This window comes from Melozone crissalis, unplaced genomic scaffold (genome assembly GCF_028551555.1).
Source record: "Melozone crissalis strain CALT ecotype California unplaced genomic scaffold, PUWL_Pcris_2 ptg000095l_1, whole genome shotgun sequence".
Taxonomy (NCBI): Eukaryota; Metazoa; Chordata; class Aves; order Passeriformes; family Passerellidae; genus Melozone; species Melozone crissalis.
The window spans coordinates 662633-683417 of NW_026535872.1; positions in this window are offsets into that span (position 1 = coordinate 662633).

Below are 20785 nucleotides of genomic sequence, written 5' to 3' on the forward strand. Positions count from 1 at the left end.
TTAACCATCCCTGCACTTATCAAGACTGTGGCCCCCAAATCAATCAGCATTTATGTCTCCAGCTGCTTGCACCAATGACAGGGAATGTCCTCTAACAGTGCTGGGGCACAAAGTTACCTTGCACAGGTCATCTGACAGGGCCTTGTTCTTTCTCTGCTTCCTGTGTTTCTCCTTACCTTCCAGTTGAAACTTTTACAGCATTTCTTTCTCTTTCCCCTTGATCAGTGCTGAAATTCGTATTTCTCTTCCAAGTTTCAGTTTGTTCAGTGATCCTGTCAAGCCTTTTCTCAGAAACTTTTATCATGGAATTTAGTGTTAATTTCAGCGATTTTGGTGATTTTCTGTGAGATTTATGCAAGTGTCCTGTTCATTGGGCACCATTTAGGAAGGTACAAAAGAGAAAAAGGATGTTCTGTATGTCAGTTCACTAGTGGAATATTCAGGGATAGAGAGAGTGATTAGCTGAATTTTACATCTACTCCTAACCTGAAAGTGCAACAGGTAATTTGGGGAGAAATTAAAGCCCGATTTCTCCTTCTACCAGCCTGTATTCAAATGTAAAGTAAATAAAGCAGGGTGAGAATGTCAGTGTTCAGTTCCTGAAGTGCCTTATTAAGGTGTTCTTAAAGTAATGGAGATAAAATCTGGGTGGGCATTCCTAATTTCCAGCCACTCATTGTCAATTTCATTGACTCTGAAAACAGCAGAGATGTGCACATCATACCTGATCAATCCATTTGGGGATGTTTTAGGTTCAGATTCATTGAGGCGTTAGATTTTTAGATCTCTAGACAATGCTTCCAGCAATCTAAATAGCTTTCAGAAATTAAACGTTTCTCCTTTTTCCCTCAGTCTTTGCACTCATGTGCACCAGAGACCTTCAGTGAATGGATTCCACTCTACTCCATCTCCAAGCTGAATCTCCCAGCTGTGTTCACATTGGTGGTTTGTGTGTCTCTTCTGCACAGTGCAATTTTAAAATCTTCGTTCCTTATTATCTCTGCCCTTCCTTTTCTGTTTTAGCTTGCAAATGCATGCAGATGTATCAGAAATGATACATCTAATTTCTGATGCATCAGTTCCTGTCTAGCAATTTCATTTTATCCTGTTCTGATGTTATGCTAGCCTTATATGTTTTATTCTAAGTGGACTCCTGTTTTCTTGCATGTGGAAGTTTTACAATGCAATGCTCTCATTCACCTGCTTTCATGAAACCCTTCATTAACATTAGCACAAGTAACTGTGTGATTCCCTTCTGCTTTGTAGTAGATTTCGGAAACTCAAGTCCTGCTCAGCTACAGAAAAACATACATGGTGCTTGGTAAATCCCCTAAGAGCTTAAGTTAATGGTAAACAACTGCAGCTTATTCATTTCATAGAAATTGGGAGAAAAGACATTGCAAATATTGAAGAATGTAGTGCAATATTGATGGGCATCCCTCAGCTATCCAGACAGACTGATGTCAAAATTCCCTCTTTTCCAAAGGTTTTCATTTGCTTTGGCTGTACTTCGTATGGCTGCAGGTCACATTTCCCTTGATTTAAGGAAGTATCTTGGCAGTTACTCTTGGTGATATATCTTGCTAATTCTGCCTTGGAGGAATTACTCAGTTCTGCAGTCCTTATTACACGCCCTGTTCTAAAAGACTTTTATGCTCTTTTCCCTCTCTCTGTGTTTTCACACTTGTTCAACAAGGTTTTCTTTCTAAGAATATTAAACACAATATCCCAAAGGATTAAAAATGCTTAGGTATTTTTTCCCTAAGTATTTACTAAAGAGAAATAATAACAAAATAAAACCTATATGCATGCTGGATGTAAATACAGACAGAAATAAACTTGAGAGTTCTCCCAAAAACCTTAAGAAAAAACCCCATGTATTCTATAAAACCCAGAGTATTCATCTACAGTATACAAAAATGGGCATGTTCTAGAAGAGAAAATTTGTGCAACGGTTCTGCACATAATTTTATGCTTTCAAGCTTTTTGCCCTTCAGGGGCAGTGCCATTCTCTGAACTGTAATGCTCTGAGCATGTTCTGCTCGCCATGGCAGCTTTCTGCTCTGCCCTGGTACAGATCATCCTCCCAGCAAAGGGGGAGTGCAGCCACCACAACTCGCAGCACCTTCCCACACAGCAAGAACCAGAAGGACAGAGATGGCTTTCACCAGCTGCTGCGGGTTCTAATAGTGCCACCTCTCAGCTCCTGAAAGCCTGAATTTCTGTGTTGCAGTGCGTTAGTTTATTGAGTCAAATGTTCTGTTATATAGTTGTATGTTCAAGTGTTCCCCGAGTTATTACAGTTAATTTCTCCCCTGTGTTATGCCCTCCTACCCAAGTGTCCCTCGAGGAATCCCCTCCCTCCTCACCGGATTTTTCCCTGTCTGTCAAGACAACCCGTCCCTTTTGCCCCATCCATCAGCCCAAACCCTACCCTTTGTTCCAGAAAGTTCCCTGTCCCTCACCCTAAGTTCCAATCCCTATCCCAACGCTCTCTTTTCCCCTTGTTCTGATTTGTTGTAGCCCTCAAAACCACACCCCAAGAGTCATTTATTGGTTACTATATGGTGTCCACCCCCTGTTTTGAAAGATTTTAAAAACCCGTGCGCAGGAGTGCTGGGGGTTCTTTCAACATCTGTTTCCTTTGGGAATTGTCATCTGCAGAACCTTCCCCCTTCCTCTCCTGATGAATTTGCTGCACTTTACACCACAGAAGAGCCTCCTCTGCTTCCTTCACTCAGCCCTCCAGGGGTCTCTACTGCTCGGCATTTGGCCTAGTGGTTCTGGCTCAGGCAAAACCCTAACCTAGCCAGTTCCCCACTCTTGCCATTGTCCCTGGAGCATCACAGAGCTAGCCAGGGCTGCAGAGGGCAGTGACAGTGACCCATGCCCTGGCATGTCACAGCCCCCAGAGCCACACCTGCCAGGCCACAAGCCCCAGCCCTTGTCCCCACTGCCGGCCTCAGCGGCTCCTGGGCATCCTCACCCTGGGTGCAAAGGAAGCCACAGGAGCCCCCCAGGGCACTCTGGATCCAGGCTGCAAACACCCTAAAGCCAGCACTGAAAGGGACATGGATGGGGACTGCAGCTGGATCTTCCAGTGCTCACTGCTCCTGACTACTCTCTAAGTGAACCCAAACCTCCTTTGCAGCACCTTGAACACACTGACCCTGCTCGCCCCTCCTGGAACGTGGTGTTCCCACATCATACACCAGCCCTTTGCAGGGAGTGACCAGCTCCCAGCTGCTCTGCTACCCTGGCCTTACTTTCTGTTTGCCAGCCATGAACTTAACAGATACACTCCTGAGAAACCTAGCACAACATTTGCCTCTCAGGAGCTCTTTGGCAAAAAAACTCCACTAATCCCTAGTTTTTGCACAGAGAAGGAGGTCCTGACATAAGGCACAGGTGCAGGCAGGGCTCTGGCATACGAATTCCTGAGCCACAGGATTCCACCCATTGTTGTTCCTAGCTGCTTTGCTGATATTTTAGAGCCAGTTCTGGACAGGGGCTGCTGCTGACAGGGTAGGAAAATTTGGAGAAAAAAAGGTGCAGGAGACAACCAAAAAAAACCAAGGAGGAAAACCCTTAGAAATACAGAGCACAACAGAAGTCCTTGGAGATGGTTCAATAGAAAATGCCACCAGCAATGAGCAGAGCCTGATGTTGCTCACTGCCACCCCAGGGACTCCTCAGTCCCCTGCTGGTTTGTGTCTGATGCAGCCCTTCCTGGAAAGGGCTTCAGGCTCTGGTGTTCCCAGATTGCTCCAGGCTACTCTTAGCAGCACTGAAAGAAGAGGTGAAGCAAAGAGCCATTTTCTGTCCTCCCTGCAAACTCTTCTCCTTCAGTGCCACTGCCAGAGATCATCCCTCTGTCAGCTTGGCACTATGCCTGCTGCATCCTCCTCCCTGTCCCTTGCATCAGCTCCTGCACATCGGCACTCGCTGTCCCACATCATGAACAGAGAGAGCTGTGTCAGAAGAGCAAGGAGGGCATTTTCTTGGCCTTTTTAACAGACACAAGAAGCATGAGTCCAAATAACTTTGTTGTTTAATCCTGCTCTCCTTTTCGATAACTCTTTTCTGCTTTAATGCAAATGCCTCTTTTCCTACATGGATGGAATGATCTGGAATTGGCAGTTGCTTCAGGCTGTCAGGAACAATGGGAGTTTTCTCTTGTCTCTGTGATAAATAGGCATGATTCATGCTGATAAAAATTGAAACAGTAATCAATATTGATACAGTAATTAATATTTGAGAACAACAAAATAGTTAAAAAGTTGTAATGCCAAAGAAGAGAGGGAGAGGAGGGGCTCCACCCCCCCCCCCCTTTCCTAGCAGATGTTCCCAAGGACCACAGGAAAGAAGGTGAAGATACAGTTGCTAAAAATGAGCAAAAAGGGAAGCAAAACCGGGTTCAGTCCCAACAAATGCTAATTATAAGGGATTTATTGCCTTGATATGCAGATGCAGTGATACATTAGTCGTGGCTTACATTGTACTGGCTTGGTGCGCATGTGTAACCCAAAGGTGAATTAAAGGACAATGAAGAAGACTACAGGGCCTTCATCAGTGACGACCCCCAAAGACTTGTGCGACCACCAAACCAAGTGGTGGCAAATGCGTGATAAGGGTGGTAATGAGGGCGGAGATAGAAAAGTGACGAACTGAAAAAAGGAGGAGGTGGTATTGACACATGGCATATAAGGGGTGACTTCCACTTGGCAATGCTTGTACGTGAAGTGGCAAGGGTCATTGAACTCTGCCCTCCGTACCCCGTGGTGTCTTTTGCTTTTGCGATATTATTGGAACCAAATTATCCCTTATTTTAATTGAATTATATTGTATCCAATTTTATATTTTTTAATTTTAACTATTCAATTAAAATTGCTACTACTTTTAATATTGTTTGGTTTTTTTTATGATGGGATAATTGGGCAAACATAACAATTTTGGTGCCGAAACCCAGGAACTCTTTTTACTCCGGGGAGGTGGATAGCTTCTGGGAAGGAGCTCCCCACCAGACTTTTAAGTGGTCCCAAGGCTAGACAACCCTCTCTTGAGAAAAGGGAGTCTTTTTCACAATAACGCAAATTAGTTTTTAAGAGCGCGCAAGAGAGGCTCCCATCAGAGTGCCGGCCTATAGGAGACAGAGTACCCATAGAAAAGTGCTTCGTGCATGAAGACCCTCATGAGAAAAGGAGGCTGTGAGTATCACGGTCTTTTGGGTCGGGGGGCGGCTGTATGCATGTGTGAGTGTGTGTGGAGTGTCTGAGACGGGGGCTGGGCAGTCCCGGACCCCCGAAGTGATTGGGACCTCCCAGTACCGCGTTTTCGCGTTCTCCGTGAGGAGACCGGCCGGAAAAGGAGGGAAGTGAAAGAAAAGTGAATGAGTGGGGACCCCGGGAGGGTTTGACCCAGGGGGAAGGAGGAGATCCCTGGTCCAGGCACCTGTGGGAAGGCCCTTGGACAGGAGGAATTTACTCAGTAGGGAGACTGAGAGAGTAAATGACTAGGTTCAATTTCCTTGGAGGGGTTGGTAGCAGGCAATTTAGTATGTGATTAGATGGTGAGAGGACAGGGCTAATAGCTTGAGAAAGAGGGAGAAATAGGAGTGGAACAGGTAGATTGAAAAAGCAGTGTGACAGAGTAGTAAATGAGGAAGTTGAGCCACGAGGTGAGTGTGGGAAACTAAGACTCTCCTGGTACCGGGGATTTCTTAGTTTGTTGCTGCCAGAAATGGGTCAGGGAAAAGGTAAGTTCCTTGACCCAGGGGCTGTGGATTGTGTGAAAAATTCGCAGTGGTTTGAGGTATCTGGGAACCGTGAGGGGGGTTCTCAGTGGGGGAGCATTCCTCAGGACAGACCACTGGGGATGATAATACAGTTTTGGGATGAATGGGAATCCCGAAGGGAAGAAAATCAAGATATTCAGAGGGCAGTGCCTAAGGACATAATATAGGAAAAGTTTAGAGTGAGCATCAGAAAAAATATGAGTTGCTGGCAGAATGGTTAAAAAGATTAAAAAGAGACTTGCAATTATATTCAGGTATAGATACTGATACTGCAGTAGGGCAGGTTCTGTTAAAAATTCAGTTTGTGACCAGATCTTGCAGTGACATCAGGAAAAAGCTGGAAAAATTAGAAGACTGGCAGGACAGGGGACTTCAAGAGTTACTGAGAGAAGCACAAAGGGTGTTTGTAAAGAGAAATGAGAAAAAGCAGAAAGCAGATGCCAGAATTTTGGTGGCAGCAGTTCAAGAAATGCAGGCAGCTTTGAATACAGAAAAATCTGCGGGGAAAAACAAACAGTGGATGTCAGGATCTATTTTTAGGAACACAAGACCTGTGCATTTTTCCCACCACAAGAAAAGAAACGTAAAAAATTCTTGCCCCACTTTGAAGGGTGCGGGACACATCTGTTTTTATTGTCATAAAAAGGGGCACCTGCAAAAAAATGTCAGAAAGAAACAGCAAGAGGAGAAAACTTCTCAGGAGAATCAGAGAGGGCAGGAGTTTTGTTTAACGAAGAGGACCGAATTACAACCAAAAGAGCCCTTGATAATACAACTAAAAGTAGGTCCTCAGAGCAAAAAACTTATATTTTTAGTCAATACAGGAGTTTCTCGGTTGACAGTGACAAAATTACCCCAGGGATGTGAGATAAGTCGTGAGCGAGTTTCAGTAATCAGAATTACAGGAGAGGCTATCCCTGTTCCTGTAATAAAAGGAGTGCAAATTGAAACAGATGACAAATTTGGACTAAATGATTTATTGTTGATACCAGAGGCCGAGAATAATTTGTTAGGCAGAGATCTAATAATAGCCTTAAATTTACAGATAAAACCCTGTGAAGGAAAACTTAAAATTTATTCTTTAACTGAAGAAGATAATCTAGAAATTAATGACACGGGTTGGCATTCAGGTGAAGTGGGAAAAAGTTGAGGGTAAAGGAGTCTGGTCCCCTTAGTCCCTCCTGGTCAGCATAAGCCTGTGAATTTTATGCATTACTCTGTGCATTATTAATACTAAAAGGGTAAGAAGGGACTATTTATACAGACTCCAAATATGCTTTTAGTGTAGTACATACTTTTAGAAAAATTTGGAAAGAAAGGGGACTTATAAACACTCAAGGGAAAGGGTTAATACACGGGGGATTGATAATTCAGATACTTGAAGCTTTAAAAGGCTCAAAGAAAATAGTAGTAGTTCATGTCAAGGAACACCAGAGAGGGCGGGATATTAGAGTCAGAGAAATATTTTGGCTGATAAAGAAACAAAAAGAGCGACCTTAAGAAAAAAAGGTACTGAAATCATAACCTTTCAAAAAAAAAAAAAAAAAAAAAAAAAGAAATTCAGCAGGAGACACTTTCCCTTCTGCTAGCAGAACTGGCAGCTATAAGGAAATTATGAGCAACATTTAAGGAGGGAAAGTGAATTTTTCCTGATGGCACGATTATGATGCCAAAACCAGTGGCACATTAGATCTTAGGTAACTTATATAGATGGACACACTGGAGAACAAGGGCCTTTCATGATTACTTTTTAAAATTTTATGGGTGTATAAGGATATTTAAAATTGGAAAACAAATTACCCAGGGGTGTCTTACCTGTCAAAAGGTAAATAAAAAAGTGTTAAAGAGCCCTCCCTCTGGAGGACAAAAAAACCCCCAAAAAAACAGCCTACAGGCTTTTTTAAAAGATCCAGGTGATTCTGTAGATTTGTTTAAAGTGGGTTGGTGAAAATATTTGTTAGTTATAATAGATCAATTAACTCAGTGAGTTGAAACATTTCCAGCAGCTTGGGCTACAGCTCAAACAGTGGCTAAAATACTATTGGAACATGTAATTCCAAGAATGTGATAATGTGGTGGGATTTAAGTTGATTTATATTAACCCTGATTTATTAAGAAGGAACTAGGCATCCTGAAGTGGCTGCCGACCGCAATTCCCTTGAGCTCGGAGGCAGAAGAACGCTGGTGGAAAAAGAATAAAAAGACTTTCTGAATTGGTGGGAACAGCCTAAAAAGGATTGAAGATCTCCTCCAGGATCACCCACCAGCAATATAATTAGAATTGATTACAGAACTGCAATTCCAGAAACTGAGATTGATAACACCTGTTGTTAAAAGAGCTCAGAGACAAGTAAAATGTTGGCAGTGCGGTAAACATGGCTTAGGGTGTCATCCATGGATATGTACTGTTTGCACACTTTTCTTTAGCTCATGGTGGAGAGTAACTAAGAGGGAAGAAAAAGAAAGACAATTGATTAGCTTGCTTTGCTATGGTTATGTATTTAGCCAGCTAATTATAAAACGCATTGCTAGTGATTTTTTTTTGATACCTTTGAGACTGGGAGACGGGATCCTTCCTGTCCAGCAGCAGGGTAGATTAATAGAGAACTTAGATCAATTGGTTCTTACTATATTGGCTATAGCACAAATAAGACAAGGAGCATCTCATAATATTATAGACCAGTGTCTCAAAATTGATAGTTGTTGTGGAGAAGAAGTTTATATACCACATAACAGGCACATTGCAGTGGCATATTGGTGCTGCGAGTTTGCCTATTGGAGGCGGCGACTTAATGAACTCCCTGCCCTTGAAGCAGAAAATAATTAGAAAAATCTTATTGTGGTTGGCACATCCCTGAAATTTTGGAAAATACAGGTTTATGGTATTCTGGTCTAATGTTTTTCCCTGTTCTTTAAATTTTAATTATTTTTTCTTAACCATCCAGAACTGGGAAACGACATTTAAAAGGAGACAAGCAAACTCTGTGGGGCTATGAGTACCAAGGAAACTAAAAGCACCAATGACTCGATCCCGGGATATTACCTTTGCTACCGAGAAGACTGGCACCTCGGCCCTTGGTTGCAACCCAAGGGGCCTTGAGAAAGGTAGAAAGGTAGATTTCCTGAGGATTATTTTCACTGTGATCATTATGGTACCCTGGACGATTGGCCAAAGCCAGAGAGCCACACTGGACAGAGTTTCAGCAATGGAAAAGCAAACAAGACAAAAACCAAGTCCCCGCAATTTCGACATTTGTGATTATTGCAATCACTCTGTGTGGATTAAGGACAAGGTGGAATCTGTGTTCGTAACACACCTGTATGTTAGTTCTGCCTGCTGCAATCGCAGCAGTGTTATAGATGTTTATATTAAGGAAGGAAAGATGTATTGGGTAGAGAAAAATTTGGGATATAATGGACAAGCTCCTCATCCCCATGGTGATCAAATTTGCCCTCTCAATATGAAAGATTCGTTTGTTTCAAAAGAAATGATAATGGAAAAGATCCAATTTTAGGCATGGGAAACCAGGCACTAAGAGAAAAATGGAAAAAGAAAATAAAAGAAGAAAAAGAAACAAAGGAAAATAGAGGAAAGAACAGGAGAAAAGAGTTAACAGAATTGGCTGAATTGTATGAACAGCTAAAACAGTGTTACAAAGATTGGGATTTGCCAGCCTTGAATAAGAATCTGTTTGTGGGATTGATGCAAAGGATTGCTACAGAATTTGAATTATCCAAATGTGGGATTTGTGGAGGTCTAAAAATGGCTAAAAGATGGCTGTGGAAAGGTGAGAGCTTAGCTCCAGAGCAATTTTTAAAGTGGAACCACACCCAAATTTCTGGAAGATTGAAGAGACCTGAAGGATGGATTTTAAGCCATCAAGTAATTGGAATCATTTGCATAACTAGAGAAGGAAAAAAAAATTTAATAAAGTAGTGGGGCATACTCCTTGTAAATCCACATTGGTGGTTAATATGGATAATCATTCAAAAATTTGGCGACCTGAAAATCCCGTTGGATATTGGGGACCAATAAAAAAAATAAATTGTGAATGGGATGAACAGATTAATTTATGCTGGTACAGAAGTGCAGGAGCTAACCCCTACCAATCCATTGACAGCCTGAGGTCTTATTGGGAACAACCGGAGAAAACTGATAAGAAATGGAAAGCCCTAGATGGGATGTATTGGATTTGTGGGCAACGAGCATGCAGTGAGTTACCTCAAAAATGGGGAGGAACCTGTACCTTAGGAATAATACAGCCCTCCTTCCATGTTTTACCGAGGTATAGGAGCAATGTGCTAAGAACTCCACTGTATGAAATCCTGCAGTGGAATAAAGGCGATTTGAATTTAAATTTTCCAACAGCAGGAGGCAATCAAAAATGGGAGGAGGACAAATGGCCTGAAGAACAAATTATAGCATATTATGACCCAGCAACATGGGCTCAGGATGGGTCATGGAAATATAGGACCCCAATTTATTTGTTGAATCGATTAATAAGGCTCCAAGCAGTAGTGGAGGTGGTATCAAATCACACCTCCAATGCTTTAAAAATGTTGGCCAGGCAATATATACAAATGCGGGCATTTGTGTACCAAAACAAGATTGCCCTAGACTATCTGTTAGCAGAAGAAGGAGGAGTTTGTAAGAGATTTAATGAATCTGAGTGCTGTGTAGAAATTGATGATTATGGGGAAGCTATCACAGAACTTGCAGAAGAAATTAAAAGGGTGGCTCATGTACCGGTACAAAGGTGGAATTCAATTTTGAAAACAAATTGGTGGGATAACCTCTTTGGAAGTGTTTGGAGGAAAAAGTTAGAGTTTATGTTGTTATGCTCAATTTTGCGACTTCTGTTTCTGCCTTGTATGATTTTGTGTTTTATTAGGCTAATTCACTCAGTGATTCAGAGGATGGAGATCACAACAAAGTCTCTAGATTCAGAATCAGCAAAAAAAGGAAAACCAAGATCTCTAATGGTATTAAAAGCTAAATTGACCCCTGTTAAAGAACAAGGACTTAAAAAGATTGAAATAGACCAGGAAATGCTACCTAAACTTGAAAGAGCATGTGAAAGACTAGAAGCAGTAATAGAAATGCTGGAAAAGTTTGAAGCTGAAAAGAGACAACAAGAAAACCAAACTTCTGAAAAATATAAAAGATATCAGGACACAGCTTTTTAAATACAGCACGAATCATAATGATCAAAAAGAGAAATGGGGGATTTGTGGTAAATAGGTACGATTCGTGCTGATAAAAATTGAAGCAGTAATCAATATTGATACAGTAACTAATATCTGGAAATAATAAAATAAGTTAAAAATTGTAATGCCAAAGAGGAGAGGGAAAGGAGGGGCTCCACCCCCCCTTTTCCCAGCAGATGTTCTCAAGGACCACAGGAAAGAAGCTGAAGATACAGTAGCTAAAAATGAGCAAGAACCTGGTTGGGTCCAAGAAAATGCTAATTATAAGGGACTTATTGCTTTGATATGCAGAGGCAGTGATACATTAGTCGTGGCTTACATTGTACTGGCTTGGTGCGCATGTGCAACCCAAAGGTGACTTAAAGGACAACGAAGAAGACTACAGGACCTTCATCAGTGACGACCCCCAGAGACTTGTGCGACCACCAAACCGAGTGGTGGTGCATGCGTGGTAAAGGTGGTAATGAAGGCGGAGGCAGAAAAGTGACGAACCGAAAATGGGAGGAGATGGAATTGACACATGGCATATAAGGGGTGACTTTCACTTGGCAAGCTTGTACATGAAGTGGCAAGGGTCATTGAACCCTGCACTCCGTAACCCGCGGTATCTCTTGCTTATGCGCTATTATTGGAACCAAATTATCCCTTATTTTAATCGAATTATATTGTATCCAATTTTATATTTTTAATTTTAATTATTCAATCAAAATTCTTACTACTTTTAATATTGTTTGGTTTTTTTTAATGATGGGATAATTGGGCAAACATAACAGGAGGATGTACAGCAATGCTCAAACCACTAATATCACTAAATATAGTTGCATGAAATTAAAGAAGAATACCATTACTTTCAATTACACTCCCCTTTTTTACCACCTGATTACATGATAATACGTTGTTATAGTTCTTTCCCTATATTTCTTCTTTCTATATGTGGACCATCTCAGGGCTGCAGCAGAAGTGGAAGCACCCAGGCAAATGACTCATCTCCCTCAGGCCAGATGTGGATTTTGACCCAGCAAACCAGAGGAACACTGACATAAAGGTGGAGTTTTGTGTTATTCAGGGAACAAAACATCACAGCAAATGACTGCCGGGAGTTTGGTGTGTTTCCTAGACTTGCAAATTATGAAGGAAATGTCCTTACTGTTTATCACAAAAGGTCAAGTGTACAAACACCTGCAGCTCCAGACATCACAAGGATGCTGTGTTTACAGCAGGAACTGCCCCATTGTGCTTCTGGGAGTCTCTAGACCCAAAGAGAGCTTTTTCAGGCTGGGGGAGATTTCAAGAGACAGCAGGAGACTCCCTTTTTCTCTATGCTCTCCTTTTCTTTATGCTTCTTAAAAATCCCTCCCCTCTTCCCACTAACTGTGCAGGCACTGTTGGATGCAGCTTCCAGTGGCAGATTTCTTCTTGCTGTGATAGTGCCAAGCTCGCAGGGCCCTGCAGGAGGGACCTCTGTGAGCAGGGGGATTTACACTCTTTAACAGCAGCCATGTCCCAGTGAAGCGGTCAAGCTGGGGAAGGATTGTCCCTCTCGGACGGCCCGGCCAGCTATCCAGCACCGCTAGCAGCAGGGCAGCACTATCCCGAACTCCGTGACTCGGGACAGCGCATAAGGCAAACGCCCTGTGCTGTGGCAGCAGCCACATCTTGCAGTGGGATGTGGCATGGCTTATGGCTGCAGCCAGCAGAAAAAAGAGAGCACTCTCCAGCTGTGGGGAATCCAGGTTCACTGGGTCCCAGGGAAACCGACAGCCGGACAGGGAAGGGAGGAGACACTTGCAACAGCTTCCAAGGAGGGAGGGAGACAGGGGAGGAGTCGACCCTAGGGCGAATAGTTTTAGAGGGGAGCGGAATACAAAAGATTGACTTAGGGAGAACCCCAATGGGGATAACTTGAGGGTGGGGCCCTGGTCCCTGAACCAATCACTCAACGCTCTAGCTGGAAGTTTCTAGAAAGAAGGGTGCGAGCGCCGAGTGACGGACAGGGCACCGGGGAGGGATTTGAGAAAGGATACATTAGTCTCCAAGGCAACTGGGAAGGAGTTGGGATAACTGGCAGCACAAGGGAAGGAGAAGATAACCAGCGCAGAACCATTACATGATAGGGGGAACAGAAAAGTCCAACTTCTACAGAAACAACACAACATCCCAGGACAGTCCTGGCACTGCAAACATGTTTTCCCTCTGCAGTTTGCAGTAACAGTCAAGGAGCATCCAAACTCTTGCAAAGCAAAGCTTGTTTAAAAGATGGGTTTAGTGCCAGTGAGCTTCCAAGGATTTCTCCTTTGAAGTAGCCTATGCAGGGGGACTCTGAAGTGTCCCTGTACCCTCCGAGTTTCAGACAGAGCTGGGAAAACATGTAACCCTCCGCTCATCGTCCCCAAGAGCAGACAAGATGCCGTCCCCCTTTCCCGGAGCTGAGCGATGGAAAGGAGGCTGGAATGGCAGTGATGGGTGGGTTTGTGGCCGTCCCATTTCCAGCAGTCTCTGCCTTCCCCCACTGGCCTGGCGGGTGCTCTGCAGCTTCTCCCCGTGAGAATATCCTCTGCCCCTGTGCAGAATTCAGGAGTAATGCACAGTCTCTCCCCTTCCCAGAAATCAGGCTGTGTGAGTGTCTTTGCATATGTGGACATGCCAAGTTTTAGCCCAAAGAGAGTTTTATAGCTGACTTACAACCCACTGAAATAATTTTATTATGGAAGCAGTGACATAGCTTGATAGTAATGCACACGCACCACTCCAGTGCCGGGGGTTTATAGGGCGTTTACGAGGTGTGTGTGCAGGAGGTGACATCCCCAGCATGCGCAGAGCTGGAAGTACCTGGCTGGAACCCTTCCAGTGAGGGGCTGGTTGCCCCAGGGTGTCTAACAGCACTGTGGATGTGGCTCCTCACACAGCAGACCTGGGAAAGGGACAAGGACATGAGTTCAAATAGCTCACGGCAATGGTTGGCAGGAGCTCCTGAGAAATTCTCCTCCTTAGTTCTGATGGGCAACAACAAAACAAATTTGGTGGGTGCAACTATTGATCATCTTCAGGTGAGCTCAAAGCAGAACTCTTCCTCCAACCCCTGCTGGAGATTATCTGCTCTGTAGTGCGGCCCACTGGCCTCAGAGCCTTGTAGCAGTGCGTTTCTGCTGCCATGAGCCATGAAATGAGATGTCCTGGCTGGTGCAGTTGTGTTTGAGGGAGCTGGGACACCTCTGAACAGCCAGGACACTCATGAGCATCACTGGGGACCAAGTATTAATTAGAATGTAAAATTTCATCTGCAGTCATCTTGCATTACTGCTGTTAAGAGGACAAATCTTCCATTGCCCTGTGATTTCTGAGTGTGCAGAGTCATGGCTAAAGCTGGGCTGGAGACAAGAAAGAGAAGTTTTGGCCAATTGGCCACTAATTCATGTGTGAGTGGTATTCAACACCCAATTTGCTTTGCAGAACCAGTAAAGGTGAGAGGCTCTTGTAAACCTGAAAAAACATGTTTGTGCTACAGCACTTGATTCCAAAATTGTCCTAGAAAAGAACAAACATACCTTTGTAAAAAACATTGTGTGGTTTCTATTGCCTATCCCTCTACTGTGTGAGAAGCTGCCTGGAGAGCAATACTTGTTCAGCTGATATTCTGAAGAGATTGATTCAGAAGCTATGACAAAAATGCAGTATGAGCAAAACACCAGCTTCAGTTTATAGAGTCAGGCATCACAAAAGCTGGAAAGGATCTCCAAGGTAAGTAAGTCCAGTCTTTGACCTGATATCTGCACTTAGCTGATCTGCAGGGATCTCTGTGATGCCATTTGTAGTGAGTTCACCTATGGAGTTTATGGGGTGGGCAAAGGAAACAGAGCCCAGATTTGACACATGAACAAAATATGTGGGATTTCAAACTCCCCACAGATCTCGGGTCACCTGTGCAGCTGCTCACCTCTTGCCTGGGACCAGCTGCTGTGAGCACCACAGAGACACAGGATTTTAGCCTCCAAAGACCTCTGTGGTTTGACTCCCTCATCTGTGTGTCACAGGGCCCAGAAGATCAGCTCTCTGCTGCAGGGAGCTGGCAATTCATCTATTTAGCACTTTCCTGGCAGTGCAAGAGGTAAGAATGGGAGAGGTGGACAGCAAAGTCCAGCTTCATAATTTCTGGTAAGATCAGATTAAAATACTGAGGAGTTATTTTAATGTGAGAATAGGGAATAGTTTTAATATTCAATATGATTAATTTACAACAAATTTTAAGTATATTAGCTGTACATACACCATGTTTCTTTCCCCGAATGATCATTTATCCACATAACATTGCAAACAACAATTAGAGCCGCATTCCCTGTGCTCTGATAATACTCTCTGGTGTGCCTAGGCTCAGGCTGCTCAAGTGAACGAGGCATGGGCTGTGCAGCAGCTGAGCGAGGCTGTAACAGCATCGTGGAGTCACGAAGCATCATGCAGGAAAGCCTGGGGCTCCTGTGCCAATGGAGTTTCAGGGCAAAACTTGTAGTAAGCTGGTGTTTTCTTGCTTCCAGTCTTTTCCTCCTGGCTCTTAAATAGTGGCCAGAGGATGAGGTTGGTTGTGGCCTGGTTTATCTGCAGTTCCAAAGCAATGCATCACTCTGCAGTCCTGTGAGGGAAGCCTTTGGTATCTTTCCAGTCTTTAGTTTTCCTCAACTATTCATCTGAGGGTTGCTTAATTGCTAAGTCTCCTACTTTTAGATAATATGGGGAGGCGTGAAGGAATGCTGTTCAGACACAAACTGGTCCCTTCTCAGCTTCAAAGGGCAAATAGAAATTCTCTCCCTGTTCTGTCTCTTGGGCTGCGGTGACACCGATGGCTCTTGCTGAGCTCTTGCCAAGGCTGTAGCCAGGGCACAGCCCTTTCTCATCTCCTCCTGGGCAGCATGAGCACTCTGGGACTGGTTTTGAGAGCTGTGTCTTGAGAGGAGTGCAGGCAATGCGTGCAGGAGGAACCTGTGGTGGATTCTGTGCGTCATATTTCAGGAGACATTCACTGCAGCCTGCTGCAGAGTGAGACAGTTCCTGGTGCCTGTGTAACCAGGTATTTGGTCAGATGTTAAGAAGAAATTCCTCCCTGTGAGGGTGGGCAGGCCCTGGCCCAGGGTGCCCAGAGCAGCTGTGGCTGCCCCTGGATCCCTGACAGTGCCCAAGGCCAGGCTGGACACTGGGGCTTGGAGCAGCCTGGGACGGCGGGAGGTGTCCCTGCCATGGCAGGGGTGGCACTGGGTGGGCTTTGAGGTCCCTCCAGCCCAAACCAGTCTGGGATTCTGTGATTATTCTGTCTTTATTTTCACTTGTGAATTGATTTCAAGTCTACAGTGGTTTCAATGCCTGAAACCACTCACTGGGGCTGCTCCATCCCTGTGTGCACCTGGAGGAGGAGATGGTGAGCACGCAGCTTACAGTTCCGCTGCCCTTTCTCCCAAAACTATAAACACCAGGCTTTTCTCAAGTTTTCTATTTTCATTCCACTCTCACCCCTCAAAGTCTTGTCTATTTGTCAGTCCTTGAATAAGCCCCATTTCTCTCTGGCATGGTGGGAATGTGCAGGATTTCTGCTGGATGCCTTGATGCCTATAGGTTTTGGGGTCAATGAGCTTCTGCAGAGCTGTGCTCATGCTGGAAGTTAAACCTTGTCTTTAAAGAGTCTGGAAAAGCAGTAAGGAGGATTTTAAGTTCCTCACAGCAGAAGCTGTGTCCACTTGGCACCTACAGCCATTCCAAGGCAGACTGTGAAGTCTCCAGAACAGTTTGATGATGCGGTGTTGAAACAAATTTCTGCCAGTACTGGTAAACTGCCATGGCTTGGCTGAACTACCTATAGCTAAAGAACCACATATGAATTTGCCTTTTCAGAGGGAATTTCCTGTGAAGTTTGAATGCGCATTTTTAGTGACAGCAGCCTATTCAACATTGCCTTGGCTCACCTGAAGCACTCTTGGCTTTCACTGAGTGTCCACGTTCACATGGTGGCTGTTGAATTATCAGAGAAGCTGTTCCTTGTTTTCCAAGAAACTGTTCTGAATTCTCCACTAAATCCTAAGCAGAGCTCTGTTGTGCTGCCATTTTTGGTGAGGTTTCAAATGGTTTATTTTTGTGCTATGATGAATTTTATTAATTGCTATAAGTATGCTATTAGTCAAAATGAGGGAGAAAGAAACCCAATTATTAAACTAGACTGCTGTGACTGGAATCTACAGCTGATATATTAAAGCCCAACTGTCATGCTTAAAAATTAACTCAACCCACTGGCAATATTGGAAGAGAAAATGAACATTATTAATGAGATAACTGATCATTATTTCTTTTCCCTCCCACCATTAGAACAATATGTTGCAGTGTATGAATAAACAATAATTTTACATCATATACACTGCGTGCTTGCAGCAGTGCTTTGCTATCTCCTGCTTTCCCAACACCACTTTTATGGAATTAATGCTTTTTTTCAAGTCTTCCTTTGCTGCCTTAGGCTGCGTAAGGCCTGAGGGAGCCAGTACAGGCTGCAAATGTTACTCAAAATGCCCTGTTTGCACCTGAACCCAAGAGGAATGATCCACATCCCCACTGACAGGGACCTATTTGTGAGGACTTTCTGAGCACTCTGAAGCTTCTGATTCAGCTTCTCACTCAGCACAGCTCCTCCTCCTGCTCCAGCTGAAATCTTGGCATTGTGGTAGAGTAAATGCCCCTCAGGCCCAGTGGGTTGGGAGACAGTTCTCTGCACAGTAAGGCACCTGCCCACCCTGAAAGGTGTGCTGATATCACCTGGAAAGCCCCACCCTTGGAGGAGAAGCTTCATGACCAAGATTTCCCCCAAATTATTTCAATAAATGGTGTCTTTCAGTGATAAATGTTTTTGCAGAGGATGGATAGGTTCTCTTTAAGCTGTGCCCTAAGTCAGATGTGGGAGCAACGTCACAGGCTGTGCCACCCAACCAAGCCCAGCAGGCCAGGAGGAGAGCCCAGGGCCAGCAGGAAGCTGAGAGAAGGCCTTGCTCTAGAACTGAGGGAGCTCCACCAGAAGCAAACAAAGATGGTAACTTGAGAGATTCCCTCTGTGCTCAAAGTTTGTCTGAGAAGACTGAGACAGGAGCTTGTCAAAACTCCCAGGAAATACCTGGGAAAAGGTTTTATGTGTGTTGGTTGTGACTAGGTACAGAAATCCTGTGGGAAAAGAGCCTCTGCAGCAGGCTGGCTGGCTGAAGGGGTCTTACTTCTTCCTAGAATAAAGATTACCACTGAAGTGCAATTTTAGTTTTTTCTGTATAAGGGGAAAATATTTTCCAGAACTCAAAACTAGTTTCAAAAATACAGATGTGTTGTGGAAACAGGAACGAAACATTTGGGGATTTCTCTCTACAAAAGATATTTCTAAATGTTTCTAAAGATGAAAAGTGAAGACAAAATGAGGTCACTTTTCCTGGATTCTAAAACTACTTAGAAAATCTTTAACAACTATAGGAATTTAGAAGGAATATTTGGGGATATCTCTCTACAGAAAAAATATTTTGAAATATTTCTACAAATTTCTAATTTCTAAAACTGAAAAACTAAGCAAATGGGGTTTCTTTTTCTCAGGAGCCCCATGCTGCAGCCTGCCCCCTGGGCTCCCCCAGCCCTTGGGACCCTGCCGCTGGTCACAGCAGCCCCTGCCTGGCTCCTGCCTGCCCACACCATGGGCATCTATGGCTGCTCCTGGCCATGGAGCTCAGCCAGTGCTGCTGCTGGCTGGGCTTTGCTGCCACTGCCACCCGGACACTGGCTGTCAGCTCCAGCTCTTTATTGCAATAAAAGAAGGGGCCATCAGCTACTCCTGTAGAGGTGGGTCAATGTCTGTGTTGTTTAGAGGGCATGGCCAGGGGGCTCGGGGGCAGAGGAAAGGACATGTTGGACTCAGGAGGGGCTGGAGGGTGCTGGGCTGCTCCTGGGGTCTCTAAAAGAACTCGGGAATGGGTTGGGACGGGACAGAGGAAGATCAAAAAAGAGATAAAGGCAGCTCAGGGATACGCATGGGCAGAGGTGGTGGCAGTTGTGAGGAATGAAATCGGGATGAGAGCTCTTTTTCAGAGTAGTAATTGGTAGTTGATGTTCATGAAGTTGATAAGGTCTTAATTTGAAGTGTTGTTCTGTTGTTAAACATTGAAGGTTAGAGTTCTAGGACTTGCCTTCAGTTGCCGTTGCTAACTGTTACTGTTTTACCCTGTATTTGTATCTCTCCTCGTCATACTCTGTATTTGTACCCCTTGTTAGTCTTTTGTTAAACTTTGAATGTTAGTATTCGAAGACTTGCCTTTAGTTGCTGCTGTTCGATGTTGCTATTTTACCCTGTATTTGTATCTTTCCCCGTCATACTCTGTATCTGTTCCCATTTCTGTCTCACCCGGGATTTGTATCCATTCCCCTCGGGAACCACTTCCCCTACTCCCCTGCTCCCAGGAGGACTTGCACCCGGACTGAATTCAAATGAGAGGCTGTGGGAACTCTATGAACCCTCTCAAAACAACAAACTAGCACACAAACTTTGACTTTAGCCCATCAGAACCACACTAAGTCACCCACTCTTGGCCAGAGCCGGATTCTGTCCTGTCACCATAATTTTGATAGTACCCAGCTTGGAAGATACCCCTTGGCTGCGAGCCAATATTTGCCTTCCTAAGGACCCTCATGAGGACGGAAGCCCCAGCTGTGCCGAGAGACAAAGCTGTACTCCTCCTCCTCCTCAGCGTTGTCCAGTGGGAGCAGTGGCGGTGTGCGCGACCCCTCGGGTTCCCCAGCCAGAGCTGTCTTTAATAAAGGACTTTTTAAAGGAGCTGCTCTCCTGGCCCTATTTATCACAGCTTGGGGACACCTCTGGGATAGTCACATCCGAAGAGGACCGAGGACAGGACGGCCGCCCGCCCTTTTGGGCCTCCAGGGAACAGCTGGCTACGCCAGACCTGGGAAGACAGCCTGGGACTGGCAACACAGAGGAGCGCCGAGACCTGGGAAGAACCAGTGGCTGGAGTTGGAGGTGAGCGAGTGGCGAGTGAGTGAGATGGGGCCCAGCAGCTCGGACCCCCGATGTCAGTGAGGGCCCCTAGGACCGCGTTTCTGGACTCCCCCGAGGGGGCCAGCCGGGAACGGGGGAAGTGATTGGAATCGGTGGTTGAGGTGCTGAGGTGCCTCCAAAAGGGGTAGGACCCCCACTCCTGGTTAGGAGGGGTGCAAGGGAGGGGCCAGAGGGAGCCCCATTGGGACCTAACCCCAGACCTAGCCTAGGGGTACAAGGGAGGGGCCAGAGGGAGCCTCGTTGGGACCTAACCCCTGGGAAGTGAAAGGTCAAGCCCGTGAGTGTGGGTGAGGTTCCCCTCCTTTTCCCGAGTATGTGAGTAAATTCCCCATACTTACCAGTGTGAAAGTGAATGACTGCTTGAGCAGTAAAAGAATATTAAGTGTTGTTTTGCCTGTCTGTAGTTTTCGTTCGGGTAGGGGCACCTTAAGATTTCAGTTAAGAACCAAATTAGAGTCAGTATGGGAAAGTGTTTGAGTAAAAGAAGAAGATTTGGAAGGGAAGATGAGAAAAAAAAGAAGAATATTCCCCCTGATAGTCCTCTTGGACAGATGCTAGATCAATGGGACACTCAGGAGGCCACAAAAGGCTTAGACAAAATAAAAATGATTCACTATTGTATGGAAGTCTGGCCTAAGTTAAACCTGCAGGGGGAGTGGCCGTGTGTCCTGGGTTGACTATATGATGCTTCTATCCCAAATCATCTCATTCTGTTT